Source organism: Grammomys surdaster, unplaced genomic scaffold, assembly GCF_004785775.1.
Source record: "Grammomys surdaster isolate TR1022 unplaced genomic scaffold, NIH_TR_1.0 123465, whole genome shotgun sequence".
In the NCBI taxonomy this organism is placed as follows: Eukaryota; Metazoa; Chordata; class Mammalia; order Rodentia; family Muridae; genus Grammomys; species Grammomys surdaster.
In genome coordinates, this window is record NW_021618704.1 from 76,281 (window position 1) to 92,327 (window position 16,047).

At 40.7% G+C, this 16,047-nt stretch overlaps 1 pseudogene; it reads left to right on the forward strand.

Moving 5' to 3' along the window:
• The first annotated feature begins 2,651 nt into the window (after positions 1 to 2,651).
• On the forward strand, positions 2,652 to 3,952 carry LOC114636314 (annotated as a pseudogene).
• The last annotated feature ends 12,095 nt before the right edge of the window (positions 3,953 to 16,047 follow it).

Consider the following 16,047-nt stretch of genomic DNA (forward strand, 5'->3'; position numbering starts at 1 on the left):
CTCAGTCTGACTCTGGGATCCTGAAATCCTACTGCTCTGAGTTCAGTGGTTCTTTTAGGATGGTTCTGAATATTGTGTGTTCACAAGAGCAGACCTGCTAGGTGTCTGCTGCTCTGACTGCAGTGGTTCCTGCTGCTCAATTGCTTTGCTGCTCTAGGAAGTTTCAGGATATGGTGTCTTCACAAGAGCAAACTAACTATGTGTCTGTCCCAGCCAAAAGGCATTTTCATACTTTCTTAATAGTATCCATTGTTTTCTGACTTTCCTTTTCCGTTTCTTTTATTTGTATTCCTTTAACATAATTAGTTATCTTTATGTACATATGTATCTCTCTCTCTGTCTCTGTCTCTCACTGTGTGTGTGTGTATGTGTGTGTGTGTGTGTGTGCATGTAGATGATTATGTGCAATGCTATTTTTGTGGAGGTTAGAAGACAATTAGGAGTTAATTCTGTTCTTTAAGTGGCTTCTGGGATCTCAGGTCTGACACTAGGCTTTGTGACAAGTGCCCTTGTCCTTTGTGCAGTGTTGCTGCTTCTTAAAAATATTTATTGATATGAATTCATTTTACACAATTTCATAACCGAATATCTTTCAAGTACATCATATATTTTGATCATATTCACTATCTTTTCCTATTTCCATTTCCCTTTCCTTGTGTTATAGTGGGACTATCATTGACCTACTAGCAACATAAATACTGATCCAGATGCTTTTTAATATTTTGAAGCTTAGGCATTTCTGCACAGTCTCCCAACTACTCTAACTTGACTAGTCCTGGCACTAAGTCTCTCTACATGGGCAGCTCTAACTTTGTGTTTGGCTTTGGTTCATCTGTTTACCATTGTAATCATTGGTTGAATCTACCAAATGTCTCTTCTTCCAGCATCCCTTTCTCTGCTTAGAAGTTCCACCTTTTATTTCCTATCTGCTTATTGGTTTTTAGATCTTTCTTATAGCCAATTAGATACAGTTTTAGATTCCCTACATAGGTAAAGAAGAATGAATATTTACAGATTACAAAACTCAGTGACAGGCCATAGAAATGACAATACAAGAGTCTTGCAATCAGCATTTAGCTACCTGCCTGTACATAAATAACAACTGAATATGCAGAGATGAACCATCACACTCCCTACCCCAACTTCTTGTTATTTATTCTTTATAGTCTCCTCTCTCTCTCTCTCTCCCTCCCTCCCTCCCTCTCTCTCTCTCTCTCTCTCTCTCTCTCTCTCTCTCTCTCTGCCTCTCTCTTTTTCTCTCTCTCAGAGCTCTGTCTCTCTCTTTCTCATTCTCTTGTCTCCTCTTTCTATCTTAAACACATGTATGCACATGCATTCATATATGTACATACATACACACATACACATGTATACACAAATAAACACCACATATACATATGCATATAAACACATGTATACAATATACACATGCACATATACAGAGATATGCACATATACACACATACTCACACATGCCCACATGGACTTTGCACATAATTAGGATCTAAAAGGGAGAGAAAATATGATATCTGTTGCCCTTGTTTCTGAGATCACAAATAACTCTGAAATCTTTATCTGTTTTTTGACTGTGGAGACTAAGATACTAGATACTACCAGTGGACAGATGGTCTGTCTTCAGAATATTTTGTTGTTCTAACATTCTATTTTGTAGTAGAATAAGAAATGACTGTGCTTATTCACAATGATCTGTTTTCTGATCATGTCTTTCATCATCTTAGCTCTTGAGTGTAGGACCCCAAAGAGCTGCTATGCCCTGGCTGAGCCTTTCTGTATGCTGCTGTCTACTAAGTAACATTCTGCAGTTCCTCTAGGATCAAAACATCCTGACTAAGGCATGGTGCCCCAGAAAGGGAATTTACTCTTGACATCCTATTGCCCCCCAGTTGAGTTCCTGCTTTTTTACGTCCTGACTAATACATGGTGCCCCAGGAAGGAAATTTATACTTGACATCCTATTAACCCCCAGTTGAGTTCCTGTTTTTTCCTGAGTTTGTATTTTTCCTTCCCTGGCTTGGTGTATATATACTGAACCTGCTCAGTAAAAGTTTTGGCATTCTCTCACAACGGATGACCCGAGTCTGAGTATTTCTTTAATTTCCCAGGCCTACGCCTGAGCTCGGTACCACGGGCAACACTGGCGCTGTCAAGTGGAGGTTCCACTGAGATCTGGAAAGAGAGGAGAACCTGATGGGACGTTCCTGGAAGGAGCCGGCTGGACTGGTTCAGAGAGTAGAACGTATTGGAGAAGTGGAGCAGGATCAAACTGAAAGCAGCGCTATGAGAGTGTGAGCTTTGATTGCGCCATGGGAATTGTGAGTTCCTTTCTACATGTATTGACACAGGATGATTCAGGTAAGGAATCCTTGTATGAGGTGGAGAATAGCTCCAGCTCTGAGGATGAGGAAGAAATTTTAGAAAAGGAAAAATTGAAGAAATGCAAGGTCAAAAAATGGAAATGGGAGCCTGGAAAAGGAGAAGTGAGAGCGGACGAGCTACTCAGTTCCCCGGTGACAGCGGTGGCAGCCCAGATGGCAAAATGGCTGGGCCGGGGGCATTTTTGCTGCTGCAGCAGCAGTGGTGGTGGGCGGTTGCAGGAGCTGCAGAGGCCACAGTCCGCACCAGCCATACCGAATAAAACCAAGAAAGAGAAAGAACCACCAAAACTAGTGAAAAGTGGAAAAGGTTCAAAAGAAGGAGAAGGATAAGGTACAGCAGAAGTAGAGATAGCCAGCAGGAAAAACAACCTCGGAGCTGTCCAGTCTTCGACACCTACTAAAATAAAAGTACCAGTCCCTCAGCCAATCGTAGTCCCTGTGAAGAAAGACAAATGGCAGAACTCTTCACGGGTTAATGTTGGCAATAATAGAGAACTGCAAAAATTCCTATCTTTGTAAGATGATCCTCCTGTGGGTCAAGAGAAGCTTTTTATACAGAAGCTAAGTCAGTGTTATGTCATCTTTGATTTTGCTTCTGACCCACTGAGTGACTTAAAATGGAAAGAAGTAAGGCAAGCTGCACTAAGCGAATTTGAGGAACATATCACCCACAACCAGAACGCGATCACAGAGCCCATTTACCCCGAAGCCATCCACATGTTTGCAGCTAATATGTTTCGAAACTTACTACCCTCTTCCAATCCTACGGGAGCAGAATTTGACCCAGAAGGAGATGAACCAATGTTAGAAGCAGCTTGGCCTCATCTGCAGCTTGTTTATGCATTTTTCTTAAGATTTTTAGAGTCTCCAGATTTCCAGCCCAATATAGCAAAGAAATATATTGATCAGAAGTTTCTATTCCAGCTTCTAGAACTCTTTGACAGTGAGGATCCTTGGGAGAGAGATTTTCTAAAAACGACCCAGCACAGAATCTATGTGAAGTTCTTAGGCCTGCTCACTTACATCAGGAAACAGATCAGTAATATATCTTATAGGTTTATCTATGAGACAGAGCACCACAGTGGCATAGCAGAATTACTGGAGATCCTGGGAAGTATAATTAATGGATTTGCCTTACCATTAAAGGAAGAGCACAAGATTTTCCTGTTGAAGGTGTTGCTGCCCTTATACAAAGTGAGATCCCTGAGTGTCTACCATCCCAAGCTGGCATACTGTGTCATGCAGTTTTTAGAGAAGAACAGCACCCTCACTGAACCAGTGGTAATGGCACTTCTCAAATATTGGTCAAAGACTCACAGTCCAAAGAAGTAATGTTCTTAAATGAATTAGAAGTAATTTTAGATGTAATTGAACCATCAGAATTTGTGAAGATTATGGAGCCTCTTTTCCAACACTCAGCCAAATATGTTTCTAGCCCTCACTTCCAGGTGTCAGAGTGGGCACTCTATAACTGGAATAATGAGTATATCATGAGTTTAATCAATAACAATGCAGCGAAAATGCTGCTTATCATGTTTTCATCCTTATACTGCAATTCCGAGCCCTCCTGGGATACATTCTGCTTTCTCTCTGGCTCCTACTGGAGAAACTCCTAGTTCTGCTTTTCCTGTCTATTGTCTGTCCTTGGTGCACCAATCTGTTAACTGTCGGTTTTTGTTTCATTGTTTTATGTTAAAAAAGTGTTTATTGGGTATGGTTAAAAATTCAACTTTGATAATAGAAATTTGGTTTAACTAGCAACTCAGGGCTGGAGAGATGGCTAAGCCATTAACGGCCAGGCTATAGTGGAAAGAGCACATTTAATTTTGAAAAATTATTTTGAAAAATCAAAAAGGGGGGAGGCTAATTCATTTCATGCAAGATTATCCTTTATTTTGTATATTTTAAATTTTTTATTAGTGGTTAACAATGCATTGTCTGCAGGAGACAGACATTGGAAATGAGCCCAGAAGGCACTGGGCTTAGAGAAATGGAAAGATCCTGACCCTGTATTAGTCAGGATGAGAGGTTCTGTTTGTGTTTTTTCCTGAAGATGCTGAAACTCCTGTTTGGATTCCTGAGTGTTGTGTGCATCCTGTCACTATGCAGCCTGCCCAAGTGGAGATCTACTGGAGCCTCGTGAAGAAACCCCCAGTTCTGATGTCAATAGGGATAAGCAGCTTGATCTGGCCAGTTATAGTTCCAATAAACAAGACTACTAGAAAAACTGCTGCTAATTCTGAGAAATCAACAATTTTTTATGTTAATTTTAATGTTACTTGTGTGCAGCCTCTCTATGGAGAGAAGTTTCTAGCAGGACTCAAACTTTCCAGAAGGCTACTTAAAGGATGGGCTAGAGGTCCTTGTCTAGAGTCCTAGCCTTTGGGGCAGCCACAGCAGGATTGATATTTCTTTGCCACCTTCACAGACAGCAGATCCAGTCCCAGGCAGTTACTAAGCAGGTGCTCGTGTTGCTGTCACGAGAGAACCCTTCTGCCCAGGTTTGGCTCAGCCTTTACTGAGAATAGTTAGTCAATGACGGGCAACTCCTTTGCAGTCCTTACCTACCTAAGACAGGGGCCCTGAGGCTGGCAGGGATTCCCAATGACGGGTAATTGGTATTGACGGAAGGTGACCTAAGACAGACGCTATTCGCCTATAAAATAAAAACGGGGAACTTGTAGGACCCCAAAGGGCTTCTATGCCCTGGATGAGCCTTTCTGTATGCTGCTGTCTACTAAGTAACATTCTGCAGTTCCTCTAGGATCAAAACATCCTAACTAGGGCATGGTGCCCCAGGAAGAGAATTTACTCTTGACATCCTATTGCCCCCCAGTTGAGTTCCTGCTTTTTCACATCCTGACTAATACATGATGCCCCAGGAAGGGAATTTATACTTGACATCCTATTAACCTCCAGTTGAGTTCCTGTTTTTTCCTGAGTTTGTATTTTTCCTTCCCTGGCTTGGTGTATATATATTGAACCTGCTCAGTAAAAGTTTTGGCATTCTCTCACAATGGATGACCTGAGTCTGAGTATTTCTTTAATCCCCTTTTCCTATGCCCAAGCTTGGTACCACGGGCAGCGCTGGTGCTGTCACTTGAGGATATTTATCGATATGGGGTGAAGGCTACTCAGTAATGTAAATTCTTCTTGAAAGCAAGAGGAAGACATATCCTTTAACTCTTGAATAAAATCCAATTGCTTTGTCTTCTTGCTAAGGATCAAAATGTGAAAAGCACTGTTGCTTGAAAACTTTATAGTATTCCAAAACTTCCTGAATTCCTTACATTCATTAATGTAGAGCACTGTGTGGGAAAGCGCGAGAGAGCAAGAGAGCGAGAGAGCAAGAAAGCAAGAGAAAGAGAGAGGGAGAGAGAGGGGGGGAGAGAGAATAGGAAGTTGGTTGGATAGGAAGAAGGAAAGAATCTGGTAGGAGTCAGAGAAAGGGAAATATCAATATATATTACATAAAATATTTTTAAATAAAAATGGGATGAAAATTGAACAGGGCTGTCATAAAATCCCTTAAGTTATGTTTGAGGTGCTTTTTGAACGATTTTGCCAACCCCAAATCCCATTGTGATTAGAGAAGTTGTCCCTCTGATTATGAGCTTTTATGAGTCGTTTTAAATATTGAACCATTAGGCAAAGGCCCAGGATGCTGAAAGCATCTACAAGGTCTATGACCTGAAAAGGAGTCTCTAGTCCAGGTCTAAGAGACAGGGTGAGCTACACTCCTGTTATGGGTACTGATGCTCTGAGTACCAGGTGAGACAGTGCAGCAAAGCATTGTGAATTTCTACAGTAGCCATGCATGTTTTCCATGATTTTGAGATCTTGATCATTAGAATCATGGCATTTTAAATTTGTTTTTAACTATCACATTTTTTCTTTTATTTCCTAATAATTCAGAATGATGCTTGTGACTATTGCCATAGATGTCACATGCATCACATTGAGATGGTTTCAGTATGCCTGTAACTTTAGTATTTGTGTATTTATCATTCCAGTCTCTACTAGGAACGTTTTGCTGAACCAGTCTTCCTCTTGCTTACCTGTGTCTCTGGGACAAGTTGACACCATATCCTGCAAGTCCTGTGAGAGCATCACTGACACACTGTACAAAAACAGTATGCAGTAGTATCAACAGAACACTGAACAGCCTTCCATAGTCCTGATTTATGAAGTATCCAGTGTAGAGTCTGGTGTTTCTCTCAGGTTCAGTGGTAGTTGGTCTTAGACAGATTTCACACTCACCATTAATCCTGTAGAGGCCACCAATACTGCAAGCTATCACTGTCTGCAGGGTAAGGAGTTTCCTCAAAACATTTTCTATATCTAAATCAAAACATTCTGGGATTGTGGCTCAATGACATTCTTCCTCTCTAGACAACTTTTGCAAAGATCTGCAGGTTTCTTGAATAAAAGTGTACTGACTTAAATTTATGCCACTTGATATACAATGAAGTCATCTGAGAGTAGTGAACACTGATTAAATGCCTTCAAAAAACTAGTATATATACTGGCTTGTAAGAGCATTCTCTTCATTAGTAAATGATTTGGGGCCCTTCCGGTCTGAGTTGGTTCCCTGTGAAGACCTTGGGTGCTAGCTCCACACCCAGTACCACAACAGCAAGAGGAAGCTACATCCAGGTCCTGTTAAACACCCAGGATCATAGGTGATTAGGAAACAGCATCTCTCCCAACACCAAGTGTACCTGGGACTTTCAGCATCCAGTGATGCAGGAACCCCCACCCGACTAGTGGCATGGATTCCTTCCCATCTATGAAAATAGAAACTATACAGAAATCATTTCATCCAGATTTTCGAGTTTTGTTGAGTATAGGCTTTTGTAGTTGGGTCTAATGATTTTTTTTTTGAATTTCCTTGGTTTTTGTTGTTATGTCTCCCTTTTCATTTGAATTTTGTTAATTTCAATACTCTCTCTGTGCCCTTCTGTTTAGTCTGGCTAAGGATTTATCTATCTTGTTGATTTTTTCAAAGAACCAGTTCTTGGTTTTATTGATTCTTTGTATACTTTTGTTTTTACTTGGTTGATTTCAGCCCTGAGTTTGATTATTTCCTGCTGTCTACTCCTCTTATGTGTATTTGCTTCTTTTTGTTTCAGGTGTGCTGTCAAGCTGCTAGTGGATGCTCTCTCCTGTTTCTTTTTGTAGGCACTCAGATCTGAGTTTTTCATGTACCACTGCTCTCATTGTGTTTCATAAGTTTGGGTATATTGAGCCTTCATTTTCATGAAATTCTAAAAAATCTTTTGTTCCTTTATTTCTTCTTTGTCCAAGTTATCATTGAGTAGAACATTGTTCAGATTCTATGTGTATATGGGCTTTCTGTTGTTTTTCATTGTTATTTAAGTCAAGCTTTATTCTGTGGTGATCTGATAAGATGCATGGGATTGTTTTGGGCTTCTAGTATCTCTTGAGGGCTGCTTTGAGACAAATTATGTGGTCTATTTTGGAGAAGGTACCATGAGGTGCTGAGAAGATATATTTTTTTGTTGTTTTAGGATGAAATGTTTTATAGGTGTCTATTAAATCAATTTGGTTCATAACTTCTCTTAGTTTTGATTTGTCTCTGTTTAGTTTCTGTTTCCATGATCTGTCCATTGCTGGGAGTGGGGTGTTGAAGTCCCCCACTATTATTTTGTGAGGTACAATTTGTGCTTTGAGCTTTAGTAAAGTTTCATTTATTAATATAAGTGTTCTTGCATTTGGAGCATATTTGTTCAGAATTGAGAGTTCATCTAGGTAGATTTTTCCTTTGATGAGTATGACATGTCCTCCCTCTGATAACTTTTGTTTTAAAATCAATTTTATTAGGTATTAGAATGGCTACTGCAGCTTGTTTCTTGGAACTATTTGCTTGGAAAATTGTTTTCCAGCTTTTTATTCTGAGATAGTGTCTGTCTTTATCACCGAGGTGTGTTTCTTGTATGCAGCAAAATGGTGGATCCTGTTTACATATCGATTCTGTTATTCTATGTCTTTTAATTGGGGAATGGAGTCCACTGATGTTAAAAGATATCAAGTAAAAGTGATTGTTGCTTTCTAATATTTTTGTTGTTAGAGGTAGAATTTTGTTTTTGTGGCTGTCTTCTTTTTGATTTGTTGAAAGACTACTTTCTTGCTTTTCCTAAGGTCTTGTTTCCTTCCTTGTCTTGGAGTTTTCCATCTATTTTTCTATGTAGGACTGGATATGTGGAAACATGTTATGAAAATTTAGTTTTGTCACAGAATATATTAGTTTCTCCATCTATGTTAATTGAGGGTTTTGCTGGGTGTAGTAGCCTGGGCTGGCATTTGTGTTCTCTTAGGGTCTGCATGACATCTGTCCAGTATCTTCTAGCTTTCTTAGTCTCTGGTGAGAAATCTGGTGTAATTCTGATAGGTCTGCCTTTATATGTTACTTGACATTTTCCCCTTACTGCTTTTAATATTCTTTGTTTGGTTTGTGCATTTGGTGTTTTGACTATAACATGAAGGGAGGGATTTCTTTTCTGGTCCAGTCTATTTGGGGTTCTGTAGGCTTCTTGTATGTTCATGGGAATTTCTTTCTTTTTTTTCTTTCTCTCCCTCTCTTCCTTCCTTCCTTCCTTCCTTCCTTCCTTCCTTCCTTCCTTCCTTCCTTCCTTCCTTCTTTCTTTCTTTCTTTCTTTCTTTCTTTCTTCTCTCTCTCTCCTCTCTCTCTCTCTCTCTCTCTCTCTCTCTCTCTCTCTCTCTCCCTCCCTCCCTCCCTCCCTCCCTCTCTCTCTCTCTCTCTCTCTTTCTTTCTTTTTTGAGGTTAGGGAAGTTTTCTTCTATAATTTTGTTGAAAATATTTACTGGCCCTTTAATTTGGGAATCTTCCCTCTCTTCTGTACTTATTATCCTTATGTTTGGTCTTCTCACTGTGTCTTGGATTTACTGGTTAGGAACTTTTCGTATCTTGTCAGTGTTTTCTATGATGTCTTCTGCATCTGAGATTCTCTCTTCTATCTCTTGTATTCTGTAGATGATGTATGCGTTTCAGACTCCTGATTTTTTTTCTAGGTTTTCTAACTCCAGGGATGCCTCCATTTTTGGTATCCTTATTGTTTCTATTTCCATTTTTAGATCCTGGATTATTTTGTTGAATTCCTTTACCTGTTTGTTTGTGTTTTCTTGTAATTATGTAAGGGATTTCTGTGTTTACTCTTTACGGGCTTCTACCTGTTTACCTGTGTTCTCCTGTATTTCTTTCTTTCTTTTTTTCTTTCTTTAGGGAAAGATGATCAATCGACTTTATTATAAAACATCCACTAGTTATTAGCAGGCTTTTTTCTTTTTTTTTCTTTTTTTTTTGAAATTCAAATTCTTTTAATGGTGGGTTCCAATAAAATATTTCCTTACTTCAAGATGGAAAATATCAGGGCACTATCACAATCAAAAGCAAAATCAAACTTTAACCATCCAATATCTGGGACTCATTCACAATCCTCTGGGCTCCTCCAAGGGCTTGGTTCACTTCTCCACCTCTGCCATTTGTAGCACACAGCTTGTCTTATAGGCTCCAGCTGCCTGTACTGTGCTGCTCCTGCTATTCTTAGTGGTCATCTCATGGTACTGACATCTCCAAAACACTGCTGTCTTCTGCTGCAACTAGACTGTACATTCACAAATAGCCTTTCATAGATTCTTTTCATTGTGCTATGCCTCACTTCTCTGCATTATCCCTTCAATCCAGGGACTTCAACTGCCATGCTCCTACTCCTGTGCTGTCCTCCATGGCCGCACCTAATGCCCACACCAGACCCTGTGCTCTGCTGCTTCTCCAGGAATCACAGACTGAGCTGTGTGGAGGGGACAGTGGCAACAGAGCAGTGAAAGGCAGAGGCAGGAGGATCTCTGTGAAGTCAAGACTAGTCTTGCCTACACAATAAGCTCCTGCACTGTGGACTTTGTGGAAAGTCTAAAGATGAAAAAACAAGAGAAATCATAGTCCAAATCAAACGCCTTGTAAAAACTTGTAATGCAGAGCTGTCTGAGGAACACCAGCAAGGAAAATGTCCATATTTATTGAGCATAGATGCAATTAAAGAATCTTCTTAGATGCTCCCTCACCCACCCACTCACTGTTTCCACCTAACCCTTCTAGCATCCCTCCTCTCTGGGGCATCAGACCTCCACAGGACCAAGTCCACTTCATCCCACTGAGACCAGACAAGGCAGTCCTTTGTTACATATGTATCAGGGGCCATGGACAAGACCATGTATGCTCTTTGGTTGGTTACTTAGTTCCTGGTAGCTCTGATTGGTATAATTAGTTGATTCTGTTGTTTTTCCTATTGGTCTGTAATCCCCTTCAGCTCTTTCAGTCTTTCTCCTAAGGGAAGGGGTCAAACATTTGAAACGTAAATACATAAAATAATTAATAAAAATACAGTCAAATAGGTGAAGAAAGTGAATAAGACAGTTCAAGTCCTGAAAATGTAAATAGAAGAAATAAAGAAAACACAAGTTGAGAAAAACATAGAATTTTTTTTGGAGTTTGTGAGAACATTAGCATGCACACACACACACACACAAACACACATGTATACACATACAAATCTTCAAATAGTTTTCATCTAAGGTTGGTTGAATTCCTGATAGGGTTCACACACTAATATAGAAGTCCAAGTTAATTCTCCATCTGCTCATTCCACAAATATGTGGATACCCACACAACTCTCTGAACATGAAGAAATTAAGCTTGTGCCTACATAGAACTGGAATTCCCCACTATATTCTAGTGTCTTTGGTATGGGAAGGTACTCTGAAGGCTAGCAAAAGAGAAGCATAAACACCAGCCCAGCCAAAAACCCTTTGCTCTAAAAATCTATGCTCCCTGTAAGTTATGCCAGGGCAATGGTGGCACAAAGCTTGTGGGAGTAACCATCCAATGTCTGATTTGACTTAAGGCTATTCTACAGGATTGAACCTATATATGGCACTTCTTGGGTTACCAAGAAACAGAGACTAGATAGTTCAGAGATCTAGAGCAAAACCAAACATTACTGCTCTAAAAAAGTGACACTAACATGGCTGCTAATGATATTCTCTTATAAATGTAGATCAATGCCTTTTTAGCCATCTTCAGAAAGGCTTCATTTTTCAGCAGATGGGACAAACACAGAGACCTGTGGGGAGGGGGAAAGAGATATCTCAAAACATGCTGCTGCAAATGAGATGTCTCCATCAAATCCCTATCTAAGTTATATTAGACACAATAACAGCACAAGGCTGAGAATGATTATCTGTGTTTTATGTTTGTTGAACAGAAATAATTATTGGCTGTATATTTCCCCAAACATATAGCATTACATACTTTACAAAGTGGCATGGAGATGCATACCTTTAATTCCAACTCTTGGGAAACTTAGGAAGGAGAATGGAAATTTGATGTCACCCTGGCTTACAAATTCGTATCCTAACTGATCTCTCCCTTAACTCTTAAAAGAAAAGAGATAAAAGGAATTGTGATTGAATATGAAATTGAGCTTTGGAAGCTGTAGGCAGTGAGCTATGAGAGAAAAGGCCAATGCCTGGTAAAAGAGCTTTAGAACCCCAGCACCCTGGGTAAAACCACTGGGATGGAAGACGATTCAAGCTCTTCCTAGGCCTCTGGCTCTCTCAGCTTCAGCCCTCCACTGTCTCTCCCACAGAGAGGCCTATGGTCATTGATCACATAGGAGTAGCACCATCATGCAGATGAGGCATTCCCAAGCTCTCAGACCAAGCCAATAGGGGTTACCTGCTGCCAGACCTTAACCCACCCCAAAACTGTATATAGGGGCCAAACTCAGAAGTAAAAGTGTTCAAGATTCTTCCTGTTGTCTGAGAGCTTCTGTTGCGGTCCCTCCCGTCTTCTCTGGCCAGCCAGTGCCTCACTGGGGCACTTCAAAGAGCTGTGACACTTTTCAAAGAGCTGTAACACTTTTCCCCTCTCAGCCATCACTGAGACACAGTTGGTGGCAGGGGCAGCAGCAGACTCTCCCTGTGTGCACTCCATCCCTCTCAGACCGCCCGCGGACAGAGACAGCCAGGCAGCCGCTGTTTGCACCCTGTCCTCAGCCAGGTCAGAAATCCTCGTGGGACCCAACTGGAGATGGACCCACAGGAGACCAATTCAAACAGATAATATGTCAAGTTACAAATATATTTGGGAGGATTTCCGGTTCCAGGTTTATTAAACACCTTCTTTTTAAAATTTTTTATTGGGTATTTTATCTACATTTTATCTACATTTCAGACATTGTTAGCACATGTAATGCTCCTTCCACACATCAGGTTTAGTAAGGAAAGCTGGCTGCAGAGAGTGGCGGTGTATGGGTGGGTCATGTGGAATTGACATGAATCCTGTATTCTGATCCAGTGTTGTTGGTTCTGGGTCTCTATTCATGCCTTTAATGACTGTCTTTATACAATGTGATAAATTTCATACCAGTAGTGTTTCTCCCTCTTCTATGGCATAAACACTATATGGCACAAGTATCAGCTCTTTATTAAAGGTCTGGCAGAATTTAGCAGAGGATCCTTCCAGCTCTCTCTCTCTCTCTCTCTCTCTCTCTCTCTCTCTCTCTCTCTCTCTTTCTCTCTCCACCTTCCCTCCCTCCCTCCTCTCTCTCTCTGTCTCTATTGAATTTTATATATATTTAAAATATAAGATGCATATATTTAGAATTAGTCAGCATTTTTTAAATTCATAAGCTCACTATGCAAAATTAAAACATCCAGAGAAATGTTAGAATTATGCCAAATATCCTGCAGTGGTCTTTAAGCTTTTTCCTAATTACAATGACTATCATTGTAAGTTTTAGAAGTAACACATATCCAATGTTACTTGTCATGACTCTGGAGATGACTCCTTACTCTTAAACTCTGTGCCTCTTCCAATAATTTGAATAGGATAAAGAGCATTAATCCTTTGTTCCAAATGCCTATCTAAATCCTCGTGTATACTCAACACATTAGTAACATTTTTTTTTCTAAATGATTAACAAAAGTAGCTGTCTTAACTTCTCGTGTCAAAGTAATTGCAGAAGCAGTGGTGCTAGAAATTAATGTAATTAAAGCTATTATACCAGTAATAATCGAGCCCACTACCCACTTTCTTCTGCTTAAAGCCTGACTTACTTCTTCCAGTATTTGCAAGCTTTTTTTTTCCAGAATACTAAGGTAATACTCTGCATACCCTAAGAATATCCTGTAATACTCAGGACAATAAAACAAAAGCTGTTAGATAGACCTTGATATCAGACATGCCAGGTTTCAACACACTAACATAATTAGAAAGTGTATCATCAATGCAACTTACATTAAATACTATAGAAGAAACAAAAAATATTTTAACTTGACAATTAAAGGAGCCTTAACACCAGTACTAACACTTGTTTGAAATCCAGATCCTATAGCAGTCTGTTTGTGAGGGCCAGCAAGTAAAAGCAACTGGAGAATAAGACACTGGGATGAGATCATGAGCCTATATCTGAAAGATTAACTGACAAGCTTAACTATTCAATGCTCTTTTTAACTTAAATGATGAACAACAATGCTTCCATCAAGTCTTCCACTGTTCTAGGGTAAAAGGGGTTATTAAATCTAAAATAATTATTTTTAAAAAGGTAGACTAGAGGTGAATAAATGGTTTAGCAGTTCAGAGCACTTCTTGTTCTTGTGGAGGACCCATTTTTAGTTTTCAGCACCCACATCAACTAAGCAAGCCTGGTGGACTTGAGCCAGAAGCCTAGGCAAGAATCGCATTTGGGCTTCCAGGTGTTATAGGGCGGCTCACCTAAAACCTTTTTTGCAGTCCATGACTTAGTGTCTTGGCACGCACAGCACAATTCCTGATTTCAATTTCCCTTCCTGTTTCCACAACCTCTGATTTCCAAAGTATAAAGTCTCCTCCAGAAAGTACAGCACTAGCAAGATGGGAAAATTCCCGAGGCTTGAGCCACCCCTCAGTGATGGATTCCAAGAGTGCCAATGTGAATGGACCTATGGGGCCATAAGCTGATAGTGCCACCTTAATTTTCTCTAGAATTTTGATATTGAGTGGTTTATAGGAAAAAGTGGCGGTACCTCCTCCTGCTCAATTGAGGATGACACAGGTGGCAGGGGATTCGCTGCTTCCTGTGAATCAGGTTGTAGTTCATCATCTATAGCTTCCTACCTGCCCACTTCCTGTCCCTCCTCCAAATCAGTCCGTGGGGATGGGGCATCTCTAGAAATTATAGTTCCACTTCTTAGGGAAAGGGGGAAAGCCAACACTCTCTTTTTCTTTGATTTAGTGGAGATCTGTTGAGAGGAAGGTTCAGGGCTCTCCATGCCACCGCTCACAGAAGCTGTGGCCTCTTTTCCGGCTGCCAAGGAAGGAGGCATAAGGCTAAGCAGTTCTGTCTCCATCTGCTGGAGCACTCTAACTAAGTGGACCTCCTCCTTCCTTGTTTCTACCATATAGCCTGAAAATGCCACATCAGTATTCAGCTGGTGGCAACCATCAGACATAGCAGGTGTGTCAAAAACTACATCCAAATTTGTATAAGAAGGCAGCAGAAAAAAGGGCAGGAGTGTGGCAACACCTGTCAGTGGGGGAGCTGAGGCCAAGTCAACTGTGGCTGTCCTGGGCACTTTTTTACGGGTCGCTCTGCCATGAAATTTGTTTTATCTGCAGATGGCAGGCAGCCAGCATCCTCAAAGGCGAATAAAGAGGGATAGGGGCCTCTCTTAGACTCATTATGAGAGGGTTTCGAAGGAGGGTTTTGTGTGTGTGTGTGTGTGTGTGTGTGTGTGTGTGTGTGGAGGGGGATTAGCAGCGTCTCCCATGTCAATAATGACTGACATGTGGGTAGACCTGTCCAAGGTACTGTTAGCCACTAAAGGCAGAGCTGAAAGAGGCTTTTCTCTTAAAGGGGACAGAGGCTGTGTAGGCACGTCGGTTGCTAGGTTAGCTGAATGGGAATTGAAGGCATAGTCTTTAAGAGAGCAATCTCCTTCAGAAATCAAATGCTGGAGATCTGGCCATTCTGGGGTAGTTCTAAGAATATCACTAATGAGAGACCAATAGTTAAAAGCTGTAACTGGCATTTTGTAAGGCCCAAATGTTTCATAATAATCTTTAAAACAATCGCCGACTCAATGCCATCTTCTCTCATCAATAGTCCCCTCCTGGGAAAACCATGGACAAATTTCTGAAAAAAAATCTAAGAATTGTATTAAATCCTTTTTCTTAACCCTGGTTTCTCTAACTTTGAGTGATTCCTTGAGTCCTGTCATGAATAGTGACTGCTTAGAAAATGTTTGTCCCAAGCTTTGTCTTTAACCTTAATTCATTGTATCCTGAGTTGAATCACTCCTTGAGGCTATCACAAATAGTGATTGCCAAAATACCTGTCCCAATACCCTTTGCCTCAGGGCCTTGTCACTCTGATCCTCCCCAGGATCATCTTACGGTTGGGTGGACCGTGTTGTCCTCCTTCTGAATCGAGACCACTCTCAGGCAGACCTCCAGAGTCATCCTCTTGGATATTACTGAGAAATTCCAGAGCCAAGCCTCTAGGAGTCACTCTATAAAGTGCTCTGAGATTCAAAATGCCTTCATTCACTCCAGGCAGCCACCCTCAAAGCT